Genomic DNA, 17,485 nt, shown 5'->3' on the forward strand with positions numbered 1-17,485 from the left:
TATTAAGTTTGACAAAATAAATATCTTTTGAAGAATTTCAATAAAAATGTTTTTTGAAGAATTTCAAAAAAATAGAAAAATTACAAAAATAGAATAAATACAATAAAAATAAAATAGAAAATACAAAAAAATAAAAAATAAAATAGAAAAAATACAAAAAAAAAAAGAAAAAATAAGATAGTCTCAGTAGTTGAAGAATCACCAAATCCATCCACAAGAGCCACCAAGAGTTCAGTCCATCCACAAGAGTCACCAAGAGTTCAGTCCATCCCCACAAGAGTCACCAAGAGTTCAGGTCCATCCACAAGAGTCACCAAGAATCCAGTCCATCCACCAAGAATCTAGTCCAGCCACAAGTGGAGAACATAGAGAGAGAAAGAAAAGAATAACAACTGGATTACTAAAGAATGGATGAAAAGTGGATGGATGGGATGGAGAGATAGCTCACCTTTTTCACCAGTGCTGCTCCTGCAGGGAAAGAAAGAGAGTAGGTATGAACTGATGGTGACAATGATGTGGATAGAGAGTGAAGAGAGACAGAGGAAGTGAAAAGGGACCACCAATCTACACACACACAGCACACACACACACGCACCCTAGAAGATCAGAGCTCCCCCCCGCCATCGGCGGCCTGAGATATTAAAAAAAAATTTTTTTAGGCCGCCGAGCGGCAGGAGGGAGATGATTTTTAGGGATTGTATGAGTGTGTGTATGGTGTATAGGTGAATAGCCCAAAAAAAAAAAATAAAAAATAAAAGAAGAGGAAAGAAGGCTTGAAGGAAGACAGGAAAGAGTCCATGACATGGAGAGCGACTCATCTCTTTACATCTAGAGAACATCAGAACAGTCAAAGAACATCAGAGAACAGTTAAAGAACATCTGAGAAACAGTCAAAGAACATCAGAGAACAGTCAAAGAAACATCAGAGACGAACAGTCAAAAGTTGAGTCCTGAAAGAGAGAATAAATCAATTAGTGAACTGACTTTACAAAAATTTAAAAAAAATTTAAAAATGAAAATAAAAAAGAAACAGAAAAAGATGACAAAACTGAAATGAAAAGATGATCCAGCGACGAGAGGGGCGAGTCGATCCAACGACGATGTAGAACATAGAGGGAGAGAAAGGAGAGTATTTGTAACAACTCTAAAAATGGACTAAAGATGGATGGAACGGATGGGAGACATAGCTCACCCTTTTTACTAAAAAGCTCGCAAAATGGAGTACCTTTAATACAACAAATGATCTGTCATGCTTCAATTTGACAACAAGTCATCCAAAAACTTGTGACAAAATTTCCCGCCAAATTTCAGGGCACTAACAAAGTGTGACCAACATAATTGATTTTTAATTGATCTGATTTAATTGATTAACCACTAATTAATAATCTACAAGGTTGTTACTGGAAAGAAATATTTGTAAGGAAATATCTTATATGATATAGGGTACAATATCTGTCAGAAACTGTCAAAATAGTAAGTTTAGTGGTCTCAAGTCATTATTTCAATAATAAAATAAAACGAGGCAGTATTATAATTTTAACCCTCTAAAGTACTCCATTACATCATGGATTTAGCTTGTTGTTCAATAATACGAGAAATATAATAATACGGTATTTGAGAAGTCCCTTATAAATCTACAGAGAGTGAGAGATATAACAAACTCATCAAATAATAACAGCTGTTGGTCTATACCTGAAGAGATTTTAGCATCTCTCATTAACTTCTCAACAGGATAACTCGCTATTGTAACCAGCACCACCAAAAATCTAAAAATAAAGAGAGAGAGAGAGAAGACTCTTAAGTAAATTTTAACTATTTGGTGAAGACACAAGTTGTTGTTTACAATCATAACAAACCTGGACAGCATCAGTAGTACATTTCATGACTACATCAGATGCAAGAGCTTTTGCTATAGAAGCATAATATGTGTTCCTTCTTCCTGATCTAACTCCCAAGCACTTCTGTAAGTACATAGTCTAGATGATTCAACACCAATAGCCATTTCAGCCAACATGAAGGCCACAGCTTGATGCTAGAGACAGGGAAGATAATATAAAGAAGTGTTAGAAAAGATAACAATTTAACAAGTTCACCTTCATCAAAGCTTCCCAAAGGTTTTGCCTTGTGAGAGCATATTTGTTGCTTCTTCTAATGCTCTTTGAGCTAATCCCACAGCACCAGCTGCAACCTAAAATACAAAAATGACATTAAAAGTATTTACTAATTCATTCCCTCGTACAAATGGACGTGTGAGGTCAAAAGCACCCATAGCACAAGGAAGCCTTTACCTGGTGCACCGACTACATTCTAGAAGAGGTGACTGGTAATGTATATATAAATAAAAAGACTGCCTTACTTTATTAGGAATTATAACATCTTCAAATGTTACACCTGCTGTATTAGAGGCTCTTTGACCCATGTTCCACTCCTAATGTAGTAAAACATAATAGTACATTTTAAATCTTAAAAATGGCTCTCGTTTTTTACCTTTTTTCCAGGTGTTATTCCTGGAGTATCACGATCAACAACAAATGCAGTAAATGCTTTATTGGTCTCCCTGCATTAGGATCAGATCGAGCTAACAGAAAAACCTTAACAATGAAAGACAAACATAAACAGAACATAGACAGACACAACAGGCACAGACAGACAGACAGACAGACAATGGGCACAGACAAAAACAGATGGCTTACCAAATTTGCTTCTCCACCATTAGTTATCCACATCTTAGAACCATTAATAACCCACTATAAAGTGACAACAAAATAAAACATTTTCAACAAAATGACATACATACCTCATCGCCTTTTTTAACAGCAGTGGTCTTGATACCAGCAACATCTGATCCAGCATCTGGTTCAGTAACACAATATGCCTAGAAAATGATGAATAAATCAACTATTGACAAATGGATGCATGGATGGGTACATTAAAAGTTATATCGTTGATTAATGGATGAATGAAATTGACAACTGAATGGACAGGGACTAATATAGAATAAACAAATATAGACTTACAGCTACAATAGGTTCAGAGGTCACTCTCCCAAGATATTCCTTCTTAAGTTCATGAGGAACCTCCAATCAGTAGAGGAGCTGTCTAAAAGAAAACAATGAATAGGTTAGTAAAAGAAACAAGACATACAGCAAGTGAATTAGTGCCAATTGCAATACATATTCCAGCAACAACATAAGCCAATTCACTAGTAACGATAATATCATCCAATAACTTTAGCCCAACCCACCAGAGAGAGCGAGAGAGAGAGAAACCTAACTACATGTGATTGTCATGTGATCATACCATATTCTTGTGGAACACACACAATTCATTAGCCCAATTTCCCAAGCCTTTTAATACAGGCCAAGGAAACTAAAGGAGCAGAAATTATAAGTACTTAGTAATATATCTACTGACCTCGCCAGATTTATCATAATCAGCTGCTACAGGATGATTTCATCTTGTACAAAGCGCCTTGCTGTATCTTGGTATTCCTTTTGGTTCTGGTGTTAAATCTATTAATAAAAGTCTTTTAAAGATCATAATAATAAGAAAAGGAGAGACATGGGAGGAAGTGAATATTTTTGTGACACTCATAGAGGACAAAGTAAATTTTCTATGGTTGTTGCATAACGTTTATATTTGGAGGTGTGGCTCGATAAAACCAATCTTTTTACAAAAGATCATGGGACTTTGAATCTTCAGGCATATTGCAAGCATGATGTGTGGGCCTGTGGGATTGTTCAATTTTTTTACTACAAATGGTCTTTCTACAATTCAGTTGATTATGTTAATAACACAATCAATAATAAATAGAGTTATATTATAAAATATAATAAAAATTATGTTACTTACCAAACCCAATACCTCCACTTGAAGCTCTAGAGGTTACTTTAAGCCGATAGTTTAGCAAAGGAAAACGCCTCACTTGTCTGAATAGAGACGACGCCATTCTCACTCCGGAAGTTCAGAAGTGAAAAATTATTTAACGATAGTATACTATCTATTATAAATATTATAATTATAGCCACACCCCCAATAAAACCCGCCCAACTCCAAGAGCTCAGATTTGAACTCAAATTCAACGATTAATTGAAAGAAAATGGGGGGGGCAATCAAATGTTAATAATGGTGGTGATACACAAAGATTAAAGGAGTAGGACTAATTTGAGGAAAAAACACAAAACGCCACTCAATTGCTCACAAGGCTACAAGTTAAAGTTAGCTTTAGTAGATGCTATATAATAATATCATATCCATTATGCACTAGTGGTATGTGCAACCAACATTGTGATTTGTTCTGAACCTTACAAAATATCCAATATAGTATGGGGATGAGACTACAAAATATGCAATATAGTATGAGGGGATGAGACTACAAAATATACAATATAGTATGGGGATGAGATTACAAATGTCACGAAGTGTCTGGGAACAACATAAAACCATAGCATGGGGTGTGTATAACGTTAGTTCTATGTCAAATGTTTTGTTCATGTTGTAAATATATATCTTCAATAATAAAATAAAACCAATTATAATTTTAACCCTTTAATTACTCCATTACATCATAGATTTAGCTTGTTGTTCAATAATACGAGAAATAACAATACGTTGTATTTGAGAAGACCCTTCATAAATCTACAGAGAGTGAGAGATATAACAAACTCATCAAATAACAACAGCTGTTGTCTATACCTGAAAGATTTTAGCATCTCTCATTAACTTCTCAACAGGATACTCGCTATTATAACCAGCACCACCAAAATCTAAAAATAAAGAGAGAGAGAGAGAAGACTCTTAAGTAAATTTTAACTATTTGGTGAAGAAACAAGTTTGTTGTTTACAATCATAACAAACCTGGACAGCATCAGTAGTACATTTTCATGACTACATCAGATGCAAGAGCTTTTGCTATAGAAGCGCATAATATGTGTTCCTTCTTCCTTGATCTACTCCCAAGCACTTCTGGTAAGTACATAGTCTAGATGATTCAACACCAATAGCCATTTCAGCCAACATGAAGGCCACAGCTTGATGCTAGAGAAAGGAGAAGATAATATAAAGAAGTGTTAGGAAAGATAACAATTTAACAAGTTCACCTTCATCAAAAGCTTCCCAAAGGTTTTTCCTGTGAGAGCAATTTTGTTGCTTCTTCTAATGCTCTTTGAGCTAATCCCACAGCACCCACTGCAACCTAAAATAAAAATGACATTAAAAGTATTTACTAATTCATTTCCTCGTACAAATGGACGTGTGAGGTCAAAGCACCATAGCCACAAGGAAGCCTTTACCTGGTGCACCGACTACATTCTAGAAGAGGTGACTGGTAATTGTATATATAAATAAAAGAACTGCCTTACTTTATTAGGAATTATAACATCTTCAAATGTTACACCTGCTGTATTAGAGGCTCTTTGACCCATGTTCCACTCCTAATGTAGTAAAACATAATAGTACAGTTTTTAAATCTTAAAAATGGCTCTCTTTTACCTTTTTCCCAGGTGTTATTCCTGGAGTATCACGATCAACAACAAAATGCAGTAAATGCGTTATTGGTCTCTGCATTAGGATCAGATCGAGCTAACAGAAAATACCTTAACAATGAAAGACAAACATAAACAGACATATAGACAGACACAACAGGCACAGACAGACAGACAATGGGCACAGACAAACAGATGGCTTACCAATTTGCTTCTCCACATTAGTTATCCACATCTTAGAACCATTAATAACCCACTATAAATTGACAACAAAATAAAACATTTTCAACAAAATGACATACATACCTCATCGCCTTTTTTAACAGCCAGTGGTCCTTGATCCCCCCAGCAACATCTGATCCAGCATCTGGTTCGGTAACACAATATGCCTAGAAAATGATGAATAAATCAACTATTGACAAATGGGATGCATGGATGGGTACATTAAAAGGTATATCATTGATTAATGGATGAGTGAATTGACAACTGAATGGACACGACTAATATAGAATAAACAAATAATAGGACTTACACCTAAAATAGGTTCAGAGGTCCACTCTCCCAAGATATTCCTTCTTAAGTTCATGAGAACCTCCAATCAGTAGAGGGAGCTGTCTAAAATGAAAACGATGAATAGGTTAGTAAAAGAAACAAGACATACAGCAAGTGAATTAGCACCAATAGCAGTAGACATTCCAGTACAACCATAAACCCACTTTCATAGTAAACGATAACATCATCTAATAACTTCATGCCCAACCCACCTAGAGAGAGAGAGAGAGAGAGGAGAGAGAGAGAAAAACCTAACTACATGTGATTGTCATGTGATCATACCATATTCTTGTGGAACACGCACATTCATTAGCCCAATTTCCCAAGCCTTTTAATAACAGGCCAAGGAAACTAAAGGAGCAGACATTATAAGTACATTAGTAATATATCTACTGACTTCGCCAGATTTATCATAATCAGCTGCTACAGGGATGATTTCATCTTGTGCCAAAACGCCTAGCTGTCTCTTGGTATTCCCTTTGTTCTGGTGTTAAATCTATTATAAAAGTCCTTAAAAAAGATCATAATTTAATAAGAAAAGGAGAGGCATGGCAGGACGTGAGTCGTTTGTTGATCAATAAATTATTTACTCTAACATCTATGGTTGTTGCATAACGTTATATTTGGAGGTGTGGCTCGATAAAAACAATCTAAAGATCATGAGACTTTGAAATCTTCAGGCATATTGCAAGCATGATGTGTGGGGCCTGTGGGATGTTCATTTTTTTACTACAAATGGTCTTTCTACAATACATTTGATTATGTTAATAACACAATCAATAATAATAGAGTAATATTATAAAATACAATAAAAATTATATTACTTACCAAACCCAATACCTCACTTGAAGCTCTAGAGGTTACTTTAAGCCGATAGTTTAGCAAAGGAAAACGCCTCACTTGTCTGAATAGAGACGCCATTCTCACTCCGGAAGTTCAAAAATGATAATTATTTAACGATAGTATATTGACACGTGGTTTATACTTCTAAATTATACATTTAAGCCACAACCCCCAATAAACCCCAATTCCACAGTTGCATATAAAAGTTCCTATAAATAGATTTATTAAATGAATAACTCAAACTCAACGATTAAATTGAAAGAAAAATGGGGGCAATCAAATGTTTAATAATGGTGGTGAAAAAATCAGAATACACAAAATTAAAGGATTGTATGGTGGACAAATAGTATTGGATTTTATAATAACAAGAAAAGAATATGTGATCAATGATGCAAAAATATCAAAATTAATTAGTTGAAAATGTTTAAGAAAAAAGCTGTTATTTTAGGTGAGAAAGAAAAGGTAAAAAAAGAGGGAGAAACAATACAGCCACAATCCATAGTACTGTATTCATAAATAAATCAAACTACAAATGAAAAATCTAAAAGAAACTGTGAAATGTTGCTATTCGATCTTTGGTGGCCATTGGGGGTGGTCATAACAAAAAAAGGGATACTGTGAGAGATCAATAATAATTGTAAATTAATAAATCGCAACCCAGTAGGACTAATTTGAATGGAAAAACACAAAACGCACTCAATTGCTCATAAGGCTACAAGTTAAAGTTATGCTTTAGGAGACACTAGTATAATAATATCATTATCCATATGCACTAGTGGTATGTGCAACCAACATTGTGGTTTGTTCCGAACCTTCTTCCGGAATCTGTTCTGAGACTCCTTCAGTGCGATTGAATTGGCATGTCAGGGATGACTGTATCTAGAGAGAGAGAGTAGAGACAGAGAGAGACAGAGATAGAGACAGACAAAGAGGGGGGGGGTTATAAATGTTACAAATTCTTTTACAATAATATTCATAAGACATCCTCCACATTCCACAGACCTTGCATGACAAATTGTCCCCTGGAGTTCGCTGGAACAATGCATCTGATGAGAACCACTAGGTCCAGCACTAGTAGGAGTCGTCACCTCATTACCGAGACTAATATCCCCGTACTCATATCCCCGTACTCCCCAGGAGTGTCTGCAGTGCATCTCTCTTTTTCATTCTTTATCTTTAGCACGTTTTATTTGAAACCACACTTGAACTACCCTCATGTCTAAACCAGTCTCATCTGATAACTGTTGTCGAACATGGCGTGATGGTTTTTGGGGCTAATGTTGTAAGCTGCCTTCAAAATGTCCAACTGCTTTGAGTTTTAGGTAGTCCTGGGACGTTTCTGACTTCCATCAGCTAAAGTAAGAAAAGAGATTACATAAGTAAATAGCAGCTGTCTTGCATCAAAAGACCTCAGACAAAACATATAAGTACATTTACAGAGATCAAAGACCTATTGGGGACAGTTTGTTGATTTCTTTCAATTCCAAAGAAACAGACTATGAACATTATAAAAATACCATCATCACTTTGTGTGTGGTGTGTGGTGTGTGGTAAGTTGTTATTGTATCACCAGTGGTGGACTCCATGATTTACTAATTCACCAATAATACACTGTTCAATATTACAGAATAAACTTTAAGTAAATATGACTATTTTTTTGTATCATATACAGGAGTCATTAAAAAAATAATTTTTTTCTCCATGTCACACACATGTCATATTTTCAAAAAGGTTTCTACCTAACTACTTCTAATACCACAGAGATTAGGACTATATAAACAACTTTGGGATTTAACTAAAGACCTGCACAGCTCACAGAAATAACACTTCATATTATGTGCTCAACCACAACCTAACGTACTGCCCACTTTGATGGTTTACCATCAACTATAACAATTCAGAGTTTCTCAGAAAACCGATAAATAAAAAGACCGATTTACAAGTGTAATATATATACGGGAGATTAAGGGCTTTCACTTTAAGCAAAGATCACTCCAGGCATTTCTCTCATGGTAGAATAAAAAAATCTTTAAAATAGCTATAAGTTTGCTAGAGTTAAAGATTGTTGCTCAAAAGACGTCTTAAAGATAACTAAAACATTGATCAATCATACTCAACCAGCCCAACCAACAGTGAAGTGAGAGTAGGTGATGAGAGTAATTCATTTATTGAATGTACACTGACACTAATACTCATTTGTAAATTTTTGATATCCTAATACTAAAAATGGAATAAAATGGAGAACACAAGCAAGCTGATAAGAAAATAAATATAATAAAAAAGCTTACAAGGTCAACAATTCATATGAACATTAAACATACTATACTACAACATAGATTAGATGTAATGACAAATTCTATTAACCATAAACTGTTCAACAAAGCATTGTTATCACCAAAACAAATCCAGGGGTTCACTATATGTGACATTTTACCAAATAATTGACATTTTAACATGACACCAGTCTGTGTGAGGTTTAATGACATTGCATTCACAATATCCTATTACATATTGTGATTGCACACAAACAGGCCCACCCATAAATCAAAAATGGCGCCAAAATTTACTACATTATAAACCACAGCACAACCTCTCCAATTAAGTATAGGTGTTTACGTTGAAGCGCTGTTGCAATAAGATGAGGTGTGACTGTAGGGCATGCCTACCCAAAGGTTCTAACATACTGTAGGGTTGGGCCACTAGCATGTTTGTGCTTCAAACCAACACAAAGTTAAGAGTGATGTCAACGCCCAATATCAGGTGATGTATTGTTTGGTAATTTGGAATATCAAGTTAAATGAAGTATTATAAGGACACGAGCGTTGACAAATCATACAAAATAGGAGACAGTATTGACGCAAGGTGTTTGATTGTGCTAATCTCTGACATAAGGAGTTACCCAGCTCAAACCACATGATACTCACAACAAAGCCATGATGTAAACCATCTAGCTAGTATTTTTCTAACATGATAACAGGCAGAGTATCAGCGATTAAAAATATCAATGACGACAGTCGTTAACATTCAGAACAGGCAGCTGTTCCCCATTTCAAAGTAGCAAAAACTGTAAAGCTTAACATATACATTCATTCATTGGTCATGAAATATCAGTGAGAATACCTACTGTTATGTTGCCTTAGCAACAGACTATTAATCAATATGTGAAGTGTTACAAGATCTACCATATCACAATTCTTTGTTATGAAGAAACAAAGTAGCGATTGTCTATACCACTAATATATATTATTCCTTTGTATGATCAGAGTTTGGCACCACATTCAATCTAACCATTTACATATCGTCAATTCACCATCTGCATATCCATCCATACATCCATTCATCAAATAAAGTGTCCCAAGACGTTTAAATTTTCTTCCGCTAGTGAGGATAACATTTTTTCCTATGTCATGCACTTTACATATTCCAGTCTACAAATGCAATCAAAATCAAATTTTAACAAATGCCATTACCCCCCTCCACTAACACCACACAAAAGGTGGGTCACCACCCCCCCCCCCCCCCCCCCCCCCCCCCCCCCCCCCCGCCCCCCCCCCCCCCCAAGCTTGCCACCTTTCAGAATGCCTGTCTTCCCTTTCGCCACTTTCACAAGGAAACACAGAATTAAAACTTGTTTTGTACGTTACAATTCTAATTTAATGCAAAGTATAACTCAAAAGACATAACTGCATGGGGGGGCCATTAATTAGAATAAAGTTCCATTGTTAAGTTGCAGGCATAACATCTAAACAGACTACAACACTGTTATTGCAGGCACGCAAGTGCGCCACCATTATCAGTGCAGGTAGCGAATCTAATAAATGGTCACCATTATCACAGGCATGAACTACTTAGAGGCATACAAGGGTAACAACAATAGTTCTCCAGTTGCTTACAACAACTATGGCCAGGTAGTAAATTATCACAGGCCAGCTGGGTAGGTTATATTCTACTATAATTCTCACTAGGATATAACAACTACACTTGTAAACTCGTTTATAAAGACTTCAAAGCTGTATACACAAAAGCGTTTCCACTTTAAAAATTGATTGATAATACAGATACTAAACTAAATGAACTGACCATTTCCACTCACTGGACTTAAATGTACATAAGAGAGGTTGTCCCATTCTTTGCTAGAAAGTAATTGGAGTTGGTAAGAGGCATTTACTAGTGTATCCAAATTACTGAGTTATCTGCCCACTTATTATTTATATTTAACAATTAGTAACAAGTTGAAAGAAGACAACTATTTTACCAGATTTAACCTTACTCAGTAGGAAGTTCTCCTTACCTCGAGCTTAGCAGCTTCGTACTCTGCTTTACAACCGTTTTTTCGATCATCCATTGAATAAAACTCATCTCCAGTTGATAATGACTGTGACAAATGCAAGCAAGCAAACATTGGAGGTGATAGACAGTTATCTTGAGCTCTTCTGCACAACCTTGAGTGGGGAGGATGAGGGTGATGACAGCCCGGCACATTTCGTCCCCCAATCTTGTTATCATAGAAGTGGAAAAAATTGTTAGAATACACATTAGAGTACATGTAAGGACAAGTGAGAATCTGATGACTTGTTTTCAGTATACGACAGAGGAAACATTGAGACATAATTGTACATAAATTCATACAATTTAAAGAAAGAGAGAGTTGAATTGCTATGAGAAATATGACAATGTAATACATTCCTATGACAAATTGGTTCAGGAATATTTACCATAATACTAATACATTCATTGTATGATAAAGCTGAATGTTCTGTTAAGTTGGAAAGGTGAAGGACATGTGTGTGTGTGTGGTGTGTACACTAGCAAAGTCTACTTGTACAGATTCATACAAACTGGTTACTGCAAATTACGTAAACCTCAAGATTCAATGTAACTTATTAATACCACATTAGTGTCTTTGTGTTCTTTGCACTAAAGACAGTGTCTGTTATAAAGAGGTTTCTTCCTCGATCATCATTTGTAAACAATGCATTTAAGCCACAAATTCTTCCTTAATTTACAAGAACATAACTAACTATTTCTCACCTTTAATACTTCAAAAGCAATCTTAATAGTAGTCTAGACAGTTATGATAATTTGTGTGTCCCCTGGTAAACTGAAGTATTAGCTCCCCAATATGACGCCCACAACTAAGAAGGCTCCATCAGGATCCCCACCTTTTTTACACACAGCAGGGTTCACACATTAATTCTATTATAGTATCCATGATACCTTACAAGGCTGTGCAAAATCTGATGACATATTTTTTTTTAGTACCATATACAAACTGTTTTGTACACCAACTAGGTCGCAGGTGGGCAAAAAGGCGCACATGCAATCGCCAACCCCTTCTGATGATCACAATCACACTCAACGCTCACATGCGGCACGTGCCACCAGAGACCCACACCATCATCCACAGACAGATAGATCTCTTTCCACCTCTCCAAATCAAACACACATTCACTCTTTTTGATTGAAAGACAATATTATGTAAACCATTTCCTGGAACGAACTTATCATAGATATTTTAACTATTGCATAGCTTACACAATCAATTGAAATCCAATATCATAAAATACTATTAACAATACAGTACACGTACAATGCGAGATAATGCCTAAACAAAAAAACTATATGCTCTTCACAGATGCACATACACCTTATACACAATTAAGATTGTATCTTAATATTTCAATTGGAGACTCAATCAACCACCCTCTATTAACACGACTGGAGTATTAATGAGTATAAATTGTAACAGTTGGAGCACCTACATGGTGTGTTGTGTGTGTGTGTGTGTGTGTGTGTGGGTGTGTGTGTGTGGTGTAGGTTATGACTTTACATTTACAGACCATCTCTATTGTATCAACTACAGCTTAGCAATGACAAATTAAACCATAACTATTTAACAATGTCTTCATCCAAAATTTAATCTTGGGTTAAAAAATTGATTAGCTAAACGCTAAAAAAAACGAATGATGTGTTTTTACAGGACACCTGTATAATAAGATAATTTAATTAATAGTGGACTGTATATCAAGGTAATCTCAATAGATGAGGAATCAACTCTACAAGTTCAAGATAGTAGAAAACACATTCTATGGTCAGCTCTTAATATAATAATAATAATAATATAATATAATAGTTGAAAAACACATCATTCCTTTTTTTGTTATTACTAACAAAATCAAGGCAACAATATTCATAGTTTACCACTACAGAGTAAGCTATCCTTATACATAAAGACTCTGGCAACCATCCCTCCACTGTATACCACAATACCTAGAATCCCATGTGACATGGTGTGGTCTCAAAATCAGATAAGGAGGGCAGATAGTTTTCTAAGTAAATATTTATTAGCCAAAGGACATAATAGACTCTTGCAGCAACATCCTCCACAGTATATCCAACAATACCTAGAATCTTCATGTGACATGGTGTGGTCTCAAACATGATAGGAGGGCAGAGCCTAGAGTTTTTAAGTTTTTTAGTAAATATTATTAGCCAAAGGACATAATAGACTCTTGCAGCAACATCCTCCATAGTATATATCCAACAATACCTAGAATCTTCTCTCATATGACATGGTGTGTCTCAAACCATGATAAGGTCTGGCAGAGCATAGAGTTTTAAGTTTTCTCATTAACAAAAAACACATTTTTGACCCTACTACAGATAATACTAGAGAGGTGGTTAGGCGCTAAAAGGCACTAAAAAGGCCAAGAGCTGTAAAACCACTCACAGTTGCCTTTAACAGAGAAAGTTAAGTTGTACACAATCAAGTGGGAATTCAAAACTTAATAAATATTCTCTAGTTATTTTATTGTAATCAGAAATCAGAGGTTATCTATAATTACATTTCTAAACTTCGTGAGAAACATTAATTGACAAGAATTATTTCAGCATTAGCTTACCGAGAAAGTCTTCCTTGCAAAAGACCTGACCACCTCGAGAGTAACACTTGTCTGGTCAATTGTATCTGACAATCAGAGCATCTTAACATTTAGCATGCCCCGACTTGTCCTGGACTCTTAAGATATAGCGATCTACAATAGTAGTCTGACAACCACACACATCGGGATGGTACTACATTAGAGAGAAGACAGAGAGAGAAATAAACAGACATAATATCTATTGACATTTGAAGTGCAACATACCCCGTTACACTCTTGTCCATTTAACTTACAAAATGTACTAATTACAAAAGAATTCACATTGTTATAAATCATTTTGTAGTAATTTAAACAAATGGCTAGTGTAAATTCAATTTAAACGACTGAAAAATAAGAAAGCTTGTTTCTAAACGGCACAGTAGACCCAGGGAACAAGTAACAACTCTCTCTCAGAAATTTTAATCCCTTTTTGTTAGACAAGACGTGAGGGTTTAAAGATCCATTAAACAATCTATATAAATACTTGACAAGTTCAGCAATCCAATGAAATTTTGAATGAAAGAAACATCTGTTCTATTTATTTCAATCACCCCGAATGGGAACCAGTAACGTTCAGATCAGACATAGCAGGTCTAATCAGTGATCTGTCACCTGGTTTTAAACAAAGTAAGGGGGGGCAAAACACATCACACAGAGGTCAGATATAATCATTCTAAGGTGCAGATATCTTCATACTGTAGTCACACAAGGTCAGAATATCATTCTAAGGTTCTCACACAGAGGTTAGATAATATCATTCTAAGGGTGTGGTTATCTTAATCCAGTACTTTGACCCATCCTTTGAAGACGAGGAGGCGAGAAGAAACTGACAGCATACTAAAAGGCTCGCAAGTATCTCTCTAGGAACAGAGAGTAAAAAGGATTATTAGAAACCTTGTAAAGGTGCGGAGAAAATCAGGCTAACATTCCCAGACTGTTTTGTGTGGTTTAGTTAAATCAACATTCTCAAGCACTAAATGCTGAAAAATTGCACAATTTTACAAAAAGCTAAGTCTGCTCTTTAAGTCCTCACACTAAGTTGGGTTGGGACTTCCGCTCCAATAGAACATAGCGTGATTTAAAAGCTAAACACCTCACGCACTCACTGACACACACACACAACACAAATGTTTATTGTAACTAAAATAGAAACAAAAACTTTGAAAGAATTCCATAATAAAAGACAACCATTATTTACAGATACAAGGGCAACACTTGCAAACAACATTTACACTTCATATATTAAACAACCATGTGCCTGCATGCTGAGTTGCCAACAATGAATACACAACAACACTAGATAGCTATATACACAGATAATATCAAGGTACATAGATAGAGGTCATGTATACCGCTCAAATACTAGCTGCTAGACTAGGCGGGCACGTCTCAATCAAAATTGGACACCTTCAGATTAGAGAGTATTTCAAAGGTGAGTAGTATGTACATTATATAATACAAAGGAGTGGAGGAGACTTCCCACAACTATAGGTCAGCTTTATTCATATCTCTTGAAAAAGAAATTGACTATTGTTGGTTTAGTACTATACTAAATTAACATTTTAATACTATATTCGCTTTGTATTATAGTAACATTATAAAATAGGTAAGTAAATAAATGCAAGCGTCTAGACTGTTTACATCAGGTTAATTATATGGGACTAACCACACTATATAGTACTGTAGTAACTATTATGTATCACAGTTCAAGACACTATGTACTATTACTATTGTTTTTTGGAGAAAAACTTTATCTAACCAACACGATAATTTGTTAATAGTTTTCAAGCTGATTCAAAATACTAATAAACGCATGCACAGAGGAAAGGAGGAGTGGAGGCCACCCTGGCCACTATTGAGAATGAATAGGTTTTTCCTTGACAAACTAGAGGCTTCCCATCTAAACCCACCCTTTAAGCTTACTCAAGAGTGCATCTTAGTATTCATCTAAAAACCCCCCCTGAAGCTTACCTAAGAGTGATCTCAGTATTCATAGAGCATGTTGTTATTCTCATACATACCACAATCTAAATGCTCTCTCAGTCTATATTAAATTGTAAAATTACATCACAAATGAAATTACCAGTACACAAAGGCGGGGCACTTATGTTTTTCGGACCATAAAAAACTTAACCAAACTTAAACCAGGTGGTTAATATAATGTGACGCCATATTCACATCACAACATCCTTAAGGACAGCTCATCATATACTACACCATACAATAAACACTAGTATCACCCCTCCTAAGTGAGAGGCGCTAACTTCAGCTAAATCATGGGATTAACAAACATTATAATGGCAACTGTCCCACCCTAATTCCAATATTGAATTGTTTTTCTCTCTATATATTGCTGTCAACAAACTTACCTGGCTGTTGACCCGAGGTGACGCTAAACTCGACTGGTGATATCCGAGTAACAACTCGTGTGGTTGTGGTGTCTGAGGAGTGGGATTGATGGAGTAGTCTGTGGCTGAACCAACATAGCCATCCCCTGTGTTTGGGGAGGAGACTGGGGATTGAACCAACATGGCCATCCCTTGGCCTTGAGGGAGTGGAATTGTAGTGGCAGATTGAGATGAACTAACATAGACCATTCCTTGTTGAATACGGTAGGATCAACTGTATTATTTGTTACTTGACCAGTATACTGTCTACAACAGCGTTTTGGTAGGACATATTGTCCTAAATAAAGGCCAGCATGCAATAGTAGATGTCTTACAAGTACAGCTGGCAGCCCAACAGAATAGGGGTGCCGAAATCTAATTGACGATATCAACAACACTCGCTCTGCCTGTCTGTTGCTTTTTGGTGCTAGCACTTTTAGTACAATCAACACATAGGATCCTTTGGAATCTCTTACTAGCCAGGTTTTGAAGTGCTTTAACTACACAATCTTCAAGAGTTAAAAAAAGGAATGACTAAATTGAATTAGATTATCGTTTAAAAAAAAAGAACAAATACACTCCCTCTTTTTGCCATGTTTTACAGGCCCTTACATTAAAACTCAAAAGGCTAGTTTTTTTGCACATGTTAGGTTTAGCAGGAGGACATTAGGGAGAAAACCAGGTGCAATCATTAGAACTTGTCCAAAATAACCAGTATTAAAATATTAACGCATTCGAAGTAAGGTTTCTTAAAAGCCGCTTTATAAATAGATATACTTGACATTAAGTGAAGATAATTTGTAGAAAAGCGAGGGTCAAGTTTTAGTTTATAAAGAAGAGGGTGTGCAAGTGTTGAGAAAGATGATTTTTAACAAAGAATTATAGGTACTTACACAATTGACACATGCTATGAGTGCAATAAATTGTACAATGTATCTTTTTCCTACTTAATATCTACTGACCTCTGTTCAAAAGGAGTACTGCAACAATGAAGGCGCCAGGGGTATAGTGAGTTTAGTCAGCTTACACGCACTGCCCTGGCCTGATAATTCTACTACAACAACGCAAAGAAAAAGGGTAGAAAAGAAAAAGCGGTCATTTTTTGAAAAATCTATTACAATACAAATTATTATTTTTAAATTACATAACCCAACTTTCTGCACTGCTGAGTCAAAACTTGATACACCCTCTGTTAATAGTCTCTTTCGTCGCTCAGTGGGCACAAGCTTCTGCTTCGCTAATTTAACTAAACTCATTATTAATTCATAGAGGTGGGCAGGGCTAATCTAATAACAGACTG

At 35.7% G+C, this 17,485-nt stretch overlaps 1 pseudogene; it reads right to left on the minus strand.

The window, feature by feature from the left end:
- Positions 1–1,692: 1,692 nt before the first annotated feature.
- LOC121366232 lies at positions 1,693–16,335 on the minus strand (annotated as a pseudogene).
- Between the last annotated feature and the right edge of the window lie 1,150 nt (positions 16,336–17,485).

The sequence above is a fragment of the Gigantopelta aegis genome, unplaced genomic scaffold, assembly GCF_016097555.1.
Source record: "Gigantopelta aegis isolate Gae_Host unplaced genomic scaffold, Gae_host_genome ctg5048_pilon_pilon, whole genome shotgun sequence".
In the NCBI taxonomy this organism is placed as follows: domain Eukaryota; kingdom Metazoa; phylum Mollusca; class Gastropoda; order Neomphalida; family Peltospiridae; genus Gigantopelta; species Gigantopelta aegis.